We start from the raw sequence: 11,531 nt of genomic DNA, 5'->3' as shown, positions 1-11,531 counted from the left end.
AATGATATAGGATAATACTTTCAAAGAAACCTCTCTTTTATATGATGTATTACAACATGTGTATAATTATTATGTGTTACATTATCATGACTTATTCTATCTGGGTTGTCTCTAAAAAGTTGGCCACCTTAGATATAGACAAACTGATTCTAAAATTTATATTGAAAAGCAAAGGAACTAGAAAGCTAAAGAAAAAAATGCTTGTAAAAGGTGAATTAAGTTAAAGATTTGCTCTACCAATTTTAAGGCTTACTGCACAATTCAGCAACCAAGACAGTGGTATTTGGTGGAGGGATAGACACATAGATCACTGGAGCAGAAAAGATAACTCAGAATTAGAACCATGCAAGTACAGCCAACTGATTTTTGACAAGGGTGCAAAAGTAATTCAGTGGAAGGTTAGTCTTTCAACAAATGATGTTGGAGCAATTAGACATCAGCATTCACCAACAAATCCCCAAAACTTCAACATAAACCTTACACCTTATACAAAAATCAACTCAAAATGGATTACAGCTCTAATGGGAAAATGTAAAACTCTAAAACTTTTAAAGGAAAACACAGGGGGGAAAATTGTCATAAAATGGTGTTAGATGAAGAGATCTTAGGACACCAAAAGCATGACCCACTGAAGAAAGAATTGATCAATTTGACCTCAAGAAGATTAAAAGCTATTGCGCTCTCAAAGACACTGTTAAGAGACTAGAAAGACACAGACTTGGAGAATGTATTTGCAAACTACAAGTCCATAAAAGGATTTATATCGAGAATGTATAAACAACTCTCTAAACTCAATATTAAGAAAAAAAAAATCCTGTTAGAAAATAGTCAAAGATGTAACTGATGGATAGTAAATAAACACATAAACAAAAAAAGATGGTCAACACTGTTAGCCATTAGGGAAATGCAATTTAATGTTACAATAATATATCACTATACACAGAAATGTAAAATATTATAAAATATGAATTATAATAAAAGAAAATATACTGCCAATATCCAAGAGAGGATCTGGAGTAACTAGAAGTCTCACATAGTGCCAGCAGAATATGCAATCATACATACACCACTCTGCAAAATGGGTTGGCAGTTTCTTACAAAATTATACATATCCTTACATGCAACTCAATTATTCTATTCTTGGATATTTACTCTGCAGAAAGAAAGGCATATGTTCACACCAAAACTACATTGCTATGTCCTACAATTAGAAACAAACCATATATTCTTAACATACAAATGGACAAACTGTGGTCATATGTTCAATAGAATATTACTCAAAAATAGAAAGGAACTGAATATTGTTACACATGGCAACTTGAATCAATTGGAAAGGCCTTACATGTATTCAGGGCAAAGGAAATCTCAAAGGGTTGCATACTGTACAATACCAATTTTATAACATTCTAGAAATGACAAAATTATAGCATTGAATATAACAGATAAGTGGTTGCCAAGGTTATTGGGCAGCTGTGACTGAAAAGGGGTTACAGAATTTCCTGTGAGGATGAAACAGTTCTATATCCTATGTCGATGATTACACAAATCTATCCATGTAATATTTCATAGAACTATATACTCCCTCAAAAATGAGTACATTTCAAAACTGGCAAAATCTGAATAAGGTCTGTAGTTTATTTAGTAGTATTATACCAGTGTTAATTTCATAGTTTTGATTATTTTTACAATGGTTTTGTAAGGTAGCATTACTGGAGAAAGCTGGATAAAGGGACATAGGAGCTCTCCATACTATTTTTGCAACTTCTATGTTAGTATAAAATTATTTCAAAATGAAAATTTGAAATAAATAAATGTTAATAGTAATGCCAGAGATAGGACTGTATTTTTAAATAATTATTTTTAAAGAAAAAGTGTGGCATTCATCCTTTTGAATATACAATGTGCCTGATAATGTGAGAAAACTAAAATTCAACATTTTACAATAAGCAGATTATAAACACTAAATGATAAAAAGAGAAAGGATATACTTCTCTAAGTCTGTAAAATCATAGCTGTCCTCTTGATACGATAGCATAGTAATAATGATATGAACCACAATGGCTCATGCTTACAAAACACTTAATATGTGATCCCTTCAATAAGCAAGAGTATGTGTTATTATTACCAGCATTTTATAGAGAAAAAAAGTGAAAAACATAGATATTAATTCATATCCTCTTGATCACATAGCTTGTTAATTACCTCACTGAGATCTTTCATCCAAGGTGGTCTGGCTCTAGAATCTGTATAGAATTTAGAAAAATCTGTAAAATAAAATTCTGAAAGGTAAAGAGAACCCACTGAAAGGCAGTAGAAGAAAATAGCCACTCTCAGCATGTTTGTAGGTTTTCTTTGTGTGTGTGTGATTTCGTGCATTCATTGATTAATAAATAGTGACTGAACATATATGTGTGCCAGTATTTTTCCTAGAAACATGGGCTACAGCACTGAATGAAGGATACAAAGTCCCTGCTGGCATGGACAATAGGCTAGTGGGAGAAGATAGGCAGTGCAAATCTAAAAAGCACAAGAAAATTTCAAGTCACAAGTCTTAGAGTAGAATAAGGGATTAAGATTAACAGGGTTATCAGGGACGACCTCTCTGAGGAGATGACCCTTGGGCAGAGGCCTGAAAGACACGAGGGAGTGAGCTGTGGGAATTTCTTGTTGAAGGAGTAAAGCATCTGGGACAGAGGGCATTGCCTCTGCAATTGTCCAGGTGCTGGGACTGGATCCAAGGTCTGCAAGGAGGTCCATGTGGATGGAATTGGGTGAGGGAGATGGAATGTAACAGAGAGCTGCCCAGGGTGACGTCCTTCTGCCCAGCTGATATGGCTCATTCAGAAACTCTTTACATACCCACCAGCTTCCATTCCATGTTTATTTTATTATTTGTTTGTTTATTAGGGAATTCAAGAGTCCCTTATTAAGGCAGAACCCAATGTGCAGGTGACACTGCTCTGTCCACTTCACCTTTACCTTTACCCAGCAAATTTCCTTGGGTGTATTTTGAATATGCATTCTTATGGGCACCCCAGCTGGAACCTCATCCCAGATCAGCATTGAGGGAGATCAGAAGGGCTGGTGTCAATCCTGATTCCCCGTTCTCAGTAGTCCCAGCAGAACAAGAGGAGCCTCAACCCCAAAACCGTTCCTGGGTCAAGAAGAAATTGAGGACTCTCCAGGCGTTAGTGAAGGGTGTGGCTGAACTCTTCTGCCACCTTGTGACTGATTCCATTTCTCCCTTCCCATCAGATGCATGGTTCTCCAGAAACTCTTGGAATAGGAATTTAGTTTTCAGGAGAAACTCATGACAGAACCAAAGAATGTGGGGATGAGAAGCCACAAAGAACTTTTCAACACATAGCTAAGCCCAAGGATGTACTTAACAACACAATGGAGGGCAGATAGTGAGAAGTAGGCCTCAGGATAGTGTATATTTCATGAGTGTCTGAGAAGCAGGGTGGAAATAACAACCAAGATTGGGCATGGAAAGTTAAGAGCTAAGGGGTTAAATCATACCTAAGAACTAAGGGGTTAAATGGTGTCTCCTATGCACCCTTCCTCCTTGTAGCTCCACTCGATTGCCTGTGCCTTGCATATGACAAATCCCAAGCTCCAATGAATCCAACATCTCCTTCCTGCATCTGCTGACTGGGGATCAAAACTTCTGCACATTTGTGGTCTCCTAACTCACTGGAAAATGCATCTGCCAGACCCTAGTCAAATCTTCATCTTCTTTCCAACAGCACACTACAACCCACCCTCACTGCCCTCAAGCTCACCCTGTCTTAATTCATGAGGAAATCTAGACAATGTTAGAAACCACTTCAATGCTTTGTTCTTGTACTGTTCCTAGTTAGTTCCTAGATGTAGCCTCTCTGCATTTTTGCATTTTATTAAGTAAAAATACAGCTCTTTCACCACCACATCACATTTTCTTGAAGACAGCAACTTTCCTTCAGCTCATCCAAGAGTCTTTCCAATTGCTCCCTCTCTCCTTTGTAGACTAATGCCTCTGTATTGGCAGTAACAATACTGCTGTTTGTCACACATTTCCCAGTCTGTGCTGTGCTAAGCATTTCATAACTTGGGGGACAGATAAGTATTTCCCAGCCTGATGCTAGAGTGTGCTAAAATTAATTCAAGGGTTTTTAAAATGAAAATGAAGATGGAGCCCTAATGACTCTTGGTTAGGGCACTGACACCTTTCTTCGTTGAACCTGTCATATTTTGAAGTAGAATGTCCACTTTGGGTAAACCTTTTTTTCTTTCTTTTTTTTTTTCAATTGTAATTTAGGTTCTGGGGTACATGTGCAGATCATGCAGGATTGTTGCATAGGTACATACATGGCAAAGTGGTTTGCTGCCTCTAACTCCTGTCACCTATATCTGGCATTTCTCCCCATGTTATCTCTCCCCACCCCCCACTGTCCCTCCCCTAACCCTCCACAACAGACCCCAGTGTGTGATGCTCCCCTCCCTGTGTCCATGTGTTCTCATTGTTCAATACCTTCCTATGAGTGAGAATATGCAGTGTTTGATTTTCTGTTCTTGTGTCAGTTTGCTGAGAATGATGGATTCCAGATTCATCCATGTCCCTACAAAGGAAATGAACTCATCGTTTTTTATGGCTGCATAGTATTCCATGGTGTTTATGTGCCACATTTTTCTTGTCCATTCTATCACTGATGGGCATTTGAGTTGGTTCCACGTCTTTGCTATTGTAAACAGTGCCGCAGTGAACATACATGTGCATGTGTCTTTATAATAGAATGATTTATAATCCTTTGGGTATATACCCAGTAATGGGATTGCTAGGTCAAATGGAATTTCTATTTCTAGATCCTTGAGGGATAAAAATCATCAGATGTCAAGGAAATTTCAGGGTCAAGCGGGGTCATTACAGTGGTACCTCCAGTTCTATTTTACAATGATGAATCCTTTATGCCTTTGGGGATTCTTTGGCTAAAAAGTTTGGAAAGAATTTCTGGGTTGGAAGCTGAATGTTCTACACTAATCACAAGAGAAATATGGATAAAGTATAAAATTATCAGACAGCTGAAGACACAGAGAAACACAAATGAATTAAATTCCGCAAACAATAAGCTCTTCCTAGGAGCAAAGAGCCTCATTGCTACTTTAATCCCCTCTGGGTGTAATTCAGAAATAGGAATCTGCTCCCCATGGATGGTTACATCGAAAAAATGGCCAAACTATTAACTGATTTGTATTGACTGTGTGTTATTTAGCGTGACAGATTAGAATTACAAGGAGTCTGAGAAAAGTCAAAATACACCTGCCAAATCATTCCTTCAGGGCTTTCACTAACTGCATTAGAGGAGCACACCAATGGCTGAGAGCAGGGCTGGAAAGATGAGGAGTCATGGACTCTCTCTTCAATTCAAGATATTGGCTAGGAGAAGGCTGGCATGTTACAGGAAGCTGAGAAAGACCCTCTGAGGTGCACAGATGCTACTCAAGTGCAAGGCGGCAGCCTGTAGGGATTGTGTGAAGAAAAAGAGAACTGAAGCAACCCTCCCGAGGTACACAAAAGCTTCCTTGAGTGCACTTCAATGGGCTGACAAAGACTAGAGGCAGAGAATTAGGAAGAAGAGTAATCTCCTGAGGCTACAGGAAAAACCAGGAATAGAGCTGGAGAGTAAACTCCCTATTGAACAACAACAACAACAACAACAACAACAAAACTGACAAGTGGGTTTAGACAAAAAAAAAAAAAATCCAAGTGGGAGAGAGGAGAGGACAGCAAAAGACAGAAAGAGAGATTCTCTACATACATAAAACAAGCAGCTGGGGCTACTGTATACAGAGATATCTAAAGTCTCCCTGGTCTTAAATTTGAAGCTCTGCTTAAAGCAATGTCTTCCTCTCACCCTCAAAATATGTAAAATTATCAGTGTGGAGCTGAATCTAGGTCTTAGTTGCAAAAAAAATGTCATATCTATCTAAACTACATATTAGATTGTTTCAGTCCCATGTATTATTGGTCTGACAGAAGAAATATTGCACTTTTTCTGGGAGTAAATATCACTTTCTTTAGTCTCTATTTGTTCATATACCTTATCTTCTGATTAAAAAATATTTAAAAACATGGGAAGGGGCAGAAAAATGTGATGCATGTAAAAGCAAGGAAACAACCTGTGAAAGAAGACTTAGAGGTAATCTAGATGTGTGAATACAGCAGCAGGAGAACCAATCAGTGAGTAAGAAAGTAGAGTGAAAATCATCCAAATTGAAACACAAAGGAAGAGGGAAGGAAAGAGAGAAATAGCATTGAAGAGCCATGAGACAATTTAAAAATATGTACATACCACATTTGTAATTGGAAGTACAGGACTATAGGAGTGAAAATAAGAGAGAATTATTTGCAAGCATAACGGCCATGCATTTTGTAAAAATGGTGAAATGTATTACCCTACCTATCCAATATGCTCAGTGAATCCCAGTCAGGATAAATACATAGAAACTCACACCTTTGCTTACTATTGTCAAACTGCTGAAAACCAAATATAAAATCTTAAAAGTAGCTGAGTGGGAGAGAATATTACAGTATAGTGAAACAAAGAAGTTATTGTGAGGAGACAATGACAAAACATCTTTGTTCATTTTAAAATTTATTTTACTTTTTAAATTGACAGATAAAATTGTATATATTTACCATACCCAACATACTGTTTTACAGTATATGTCTAAATAAATAGATAACATTGTGGAGTAGTTAAATCTAGCTGATAAGGAAATGCATTATCTCACATAGTTATGAGTTTTATGATGAGAACAATTAATATCCACTGTTAACCATTTTTTCAAGAAATCAATACATCACCATTAACTGTAGTCACTATTTTGTACAATAGAGCTCTTGAACTTATTCGTTATGTCTAACTGTAAATACATATCCTTTGACCAACATATCCCCAATCCTCCCTTTCTTCTAGCCTCCATAGCCTCTGATAATCACCATTCTACTCTCTACTTCTATGTGATCAACTTTTTAAAACTCCACATATGAGTGAAATCATACGATATTTGTCTTTCTGTGTCTACCTTATCCCATTTAACACAATCTCCTCCAGAGTCATCCATATTGTTGCAAACCACAGGACTTCCTTTTTTCTATGGTTGAATTCATATTCAGTTATGTGTATAAACACATTTTATTTATTCATGTATCTGTTTCTGGACACTTAGGTTGATTCTGTATCTTGGCTATCGTGAGTAACACTGCAATAAACATGGGAGTGCAGATAGTTCCTTGACATCTTGATTAGATTTTTAAACATATGCTCAGTAGTGGGATTACTAGCTATGACAGTTCAGTATTTTACTTTTTGAGAAACCTTCATACTATTTTCATTATGGCTATAATAATTTACATTCCCACCAACAGTGTATAATAGTTTACTTTTCTCTATATTCTTGCCAACATTTGTTGTTTTTTGTTTGTTTGTTTGTTTTTCTGGGGGTGGGTGATCTTTTTGATAACAGCCATTCTAACTGGAGTGAGATATTATCTCAGTGTAATTTTTATTTGCATTTCCCTGATGGTTAGTGATGTCAAGTACATTTTCATATGCTTGTTGGCTATTTGTGTATCTTCTTTGAGAAATGTCTATATATGAATTTTGCCCATTTTAAAGCTGGATTCTTGGGATTTTTGCTATTCAACTGTTTGAGGTTCTTTTTCTTATTTTTTTTTAGATGAAATCTTGCTCTGTTGCTGAGGCTGGAGCGCAGTGGCATGATCTCAACTCACTGCAACCTCCATCTCCCGGGTTCAAGTGATTCTCTTGCCTCAGCTTCCCAAGTAGGTGGCATTACAGGTGCACGCCACCATGCCCAGATAATTTTTGTAGTTTTTAATAGAGATGGGATTTCACTATATTGGCAGGCTGGTCTTGAACTCCTGGCCTCAAGTGATCTGCCCACCTTGGCCTCCCAAATTGCTGGGATGACAAGCATGAACTTCTGTACTGGCCTGTTTGAGGTTTTTATGATTCTGGATATTAACCAGTTGTCAGATATATAATTTGCAGATTTTTCTCCTATTCTGTAGGTTGTCTCTTCACTCTGTGGATTCTTTCCTTTGCTGTACAGAAGCTTATTAGTTTGATATAATCTCATGTATCTATTTTTGCTTTTGTTGATTGTGCTTTTGAGGCTTATCTAAAAAAACAAAACAAAACAAAACAAAAAACAGTGCCCAAACCAATGTCATAGAGCTTTTCCCCTATGAATTCTTCTAGTAGTTTTATAGTTTTAGGTCTTACATTTAATTATTTCATCCATATTGAGTCAATTTTTGCATTTGGTGAATGATTAGGGTCTAATTTCCCTTTTTTGCACAAGGAAATCCAGTTCTTCCAACAACATTTATTGAAGAGACTGTTCATTGTATATTTTGGCACTTTTATTGAATATCAGTTGACTGTAAATTAATGAGTCAATTTGTGTGTTATCAATTCTGTTCCATTGGTCTATGTGTCTGGTTTAAGGAAAAATCAAATTGTCTGTTTATAACTCTATATCCAACAAAATTTCTTTACAAAATGAAGGCGAAATAAAGTAATCATCAGACAGACAAAGTTTGAAGGAATTTGTTTTGTGAAGATCTACACTACGAGAAATGCTAAGAATCTTTTCTTCATGATACCCATCTAAATTTAAAGAATGAACAAGGAACTGTCAAAAAGAAGACTGAGGCAGGGCACAGTGGCTCATGCCTGTAATGCCAACACTTTGGGAGGCCGAGGTGGGTGGATCACAAGGTCAAGAGATGGAGACCATCCTGGCCAACATGGTGAAACCCTGTCTCTACTAAAAAATACAAAAATTAGCTGGGCATGGTTGTGCCTGTGTGTAGTCCCAGCTGCTCAAGAGGCTGAGGCAGGAGAATTGCTTGAACCCGGGAGGTGGAGGTTGCAGTGAGCTGAGATCATGCCACTGCACTCCAGCCTGGCACGTGGTGACAGAGCCAGACTCTGTCTCAAAAAAAAGAAAAAAGAAAAAAAAAAAAAAAAAAAAAAAAAAAAACACTGAGTACCCAGATATGAGTATAGAAACCCCATATGCCTTTCTTTCTACTTGTCTATTATGCAAAACTTCTCATAGGATGCTGGTGAGTAGTGCTTTAGAGATAGTCCTCAACTGCCCTGCACCCACTGTACAAGATCATCCAGGTGAACAGAGTGTTGGGACCCAAGACGTCATTTCTACAACCTGTTACTGTAATGAAGATGGCCACTTTGCGTACTTCACTTCTGCTTTGGATGTTGCCACTTGCATTTCCTTTTCATCAAGTGGTCAGGTGCTAGTCGTTGCCCAGGGAATTCCCAGTTCTCTAGGCTTTTCCTGAAGATAGCTGAAATGGCTTCCTAGTCACCAATGCCTTTAATCAGAATTCCTCATATGGCAACCCAGTTTTCACTATATGCTAAAATATATCCCTTCAGAATCTTAGTGTTGCATCTAGCCTGCTTTTCCTTCAAGACTTTCCAAAATATCATGTTCTCTGTGATGACTTCCTGTTTCTTTATCTCCATAGCTTTTATTACCTTGTAGCATGTACTACAATGTGCTGATTATATTTATTGTCTCTCTCCCCATACTAGAATAGGAGCTCTAGAAGGGCTGAGATTTTTGCTGGTATGCTTCAGTGCTGTATTTTCAGAACCTAGAGGACTATTTGTTATATAGTAAGTGTTCAATACATTTTGTTGAATTAATGACAGTGTATACAATGTACACACAATTATGTTTATATTAGTTTAATATATTTGATTTAATATGCTGTACATACATTACATACAAATACGTATATAATTAAAATTAAACACATACATGCACACACACTCACACAAACACACACGTATATATAATACAGGTAGTCCTCATTTTGCACACTAGTGTGTTGACTGCAACTCATGCATATCAAAACAGTGTTTTGCTTTGCAGAAGATCTCGGCTACCACAGAATTGTGCAAAGTAAGCTACATTTTTCCTATGTGGGTAAATATCCATTTATGTTGTTTTGTTTAAAGAAGGGCTTTATATACAAGATAGGTAGATGATAGATAGATACATACATATATAGATATCTTCATATGTATATATGTAATCTTTTGAATGATAACCGGCTATTTAAAAGGAATAGCTACATATTGTGCGGTTTTAAAGCAAATATAGATGTAAAATGAATGAGAATGAGAACACAACAGTTGTGAGAAGTTTAACAGAGATTATACATTGCAAAACTCTTATTAATGAAGTAGATAGTATTTTTGAGCTAGACAGTGCTAAGTTAAAGATGCATATTATTTGATGTGTAGACTAACCGTTGAAAAAACAAAAAAGATATAAACCAAAACCCAATGCAGAAGATAAAATAGAATACTAAAATACTTAATTAGTCATAAATGTGAAACAAATGATAGCATACAGATGAAAGAAGTACCAATATAGTCAACTTATACGCTACCAGCAATTACATTAAATGTTCCATGAAAAAAGGCAGACATTATTAAAACAGATTTAAAGTTTATAACTTCAGTGTGATGATTAAATTTATGTGTGAATTTAACTGGGCAATGTAGTGCCCAGATATTTGGTCAAATATTATTTTGTGTGTTTTTATGAGTATATTTCAGATGCAATTAACATTTGAGTTGGTGGACTGAGTAAAACAGATTACCCTTAATAATGTAGATGGGCCTCACCTAACCAGTTGAAGGCCTGAATAAAACAAAAAGGCTGATCCTTCCTCAAGTAAGAGAGAATTCTTTCTGCCTAATGTCCTTTCAACTGGGACATTGGGTTTTTTTCCTGTCTTTGGATTTGAACGGAAACATTGACTTTTATATGGTTATGAGCCCGCCAGCCTTTGGACTAGAACTATACCTTCAGCGTTCCAAGTTCTTAAGTGTTTGGGCACATACTAGAACTAAACCAGGGGCTGTCCTAAATCTCTAGCTTGCTGACTCACATGGCATAGATTTTAGAACTTGCCAGCCTCCATAACCATAGGAGCCAATTCCTTATAATTTCTTTCTCTCCTTTTCTTTCCTGTATATATATATATATATATAGACTTGGGCAGGTTGATAGGTAAAGGGATGCAAATAAACAGAGTACATAATCATGAAGCTTCAGAAAGCTGGTGTGGCTCTGCTAGTATTAGACACAGTACACTTCAAAACAAGGAGTATGAACAGAGCTAAAGGAGATATTTTGTAAGAATGAAGAATCAATTCATTAAAAAATATAATCATACATGTAATGTGCATGACCTAATAAAAGCGATAGCACTGGGCTGGGAGCGGTGGCTCATGCCTGTAATCCCAGCACTTTGGAAGGCCCAGGAGGGTGGATCACGAGGTCAAAAGATTGAGACCATCCTGGTCAACATGGTGAAACCCGGTCTCTACTAAAAATACAAAAAATTAGCTGGGCATGGTGGCGCGTGCCTGTAATCCCAGCTACTCAGGAGGCTGAGGCAGGAGAATTGCCTGAAC

This window comes from Cebus imitator, unplaced genomic scaffold (assembly GCF_001604975.1).
Source record: "Cebus imitator isolate Cc_AM_T3 unplaced genomic scaffold, Cebus_imitator-1.0 Scaffold544, whole genome shotgun sequence".
NCBI classification, from domain to species: Eukaryota; Metazoa; Chordata; class Mammalia; order Primates; family Cebidae; genus Cebus; species Cebus imitator.
The sequence above is the reverse complement of the archived record's forward strand: the minus strand, read 5'-3'. Positions refer to the sequence as shown.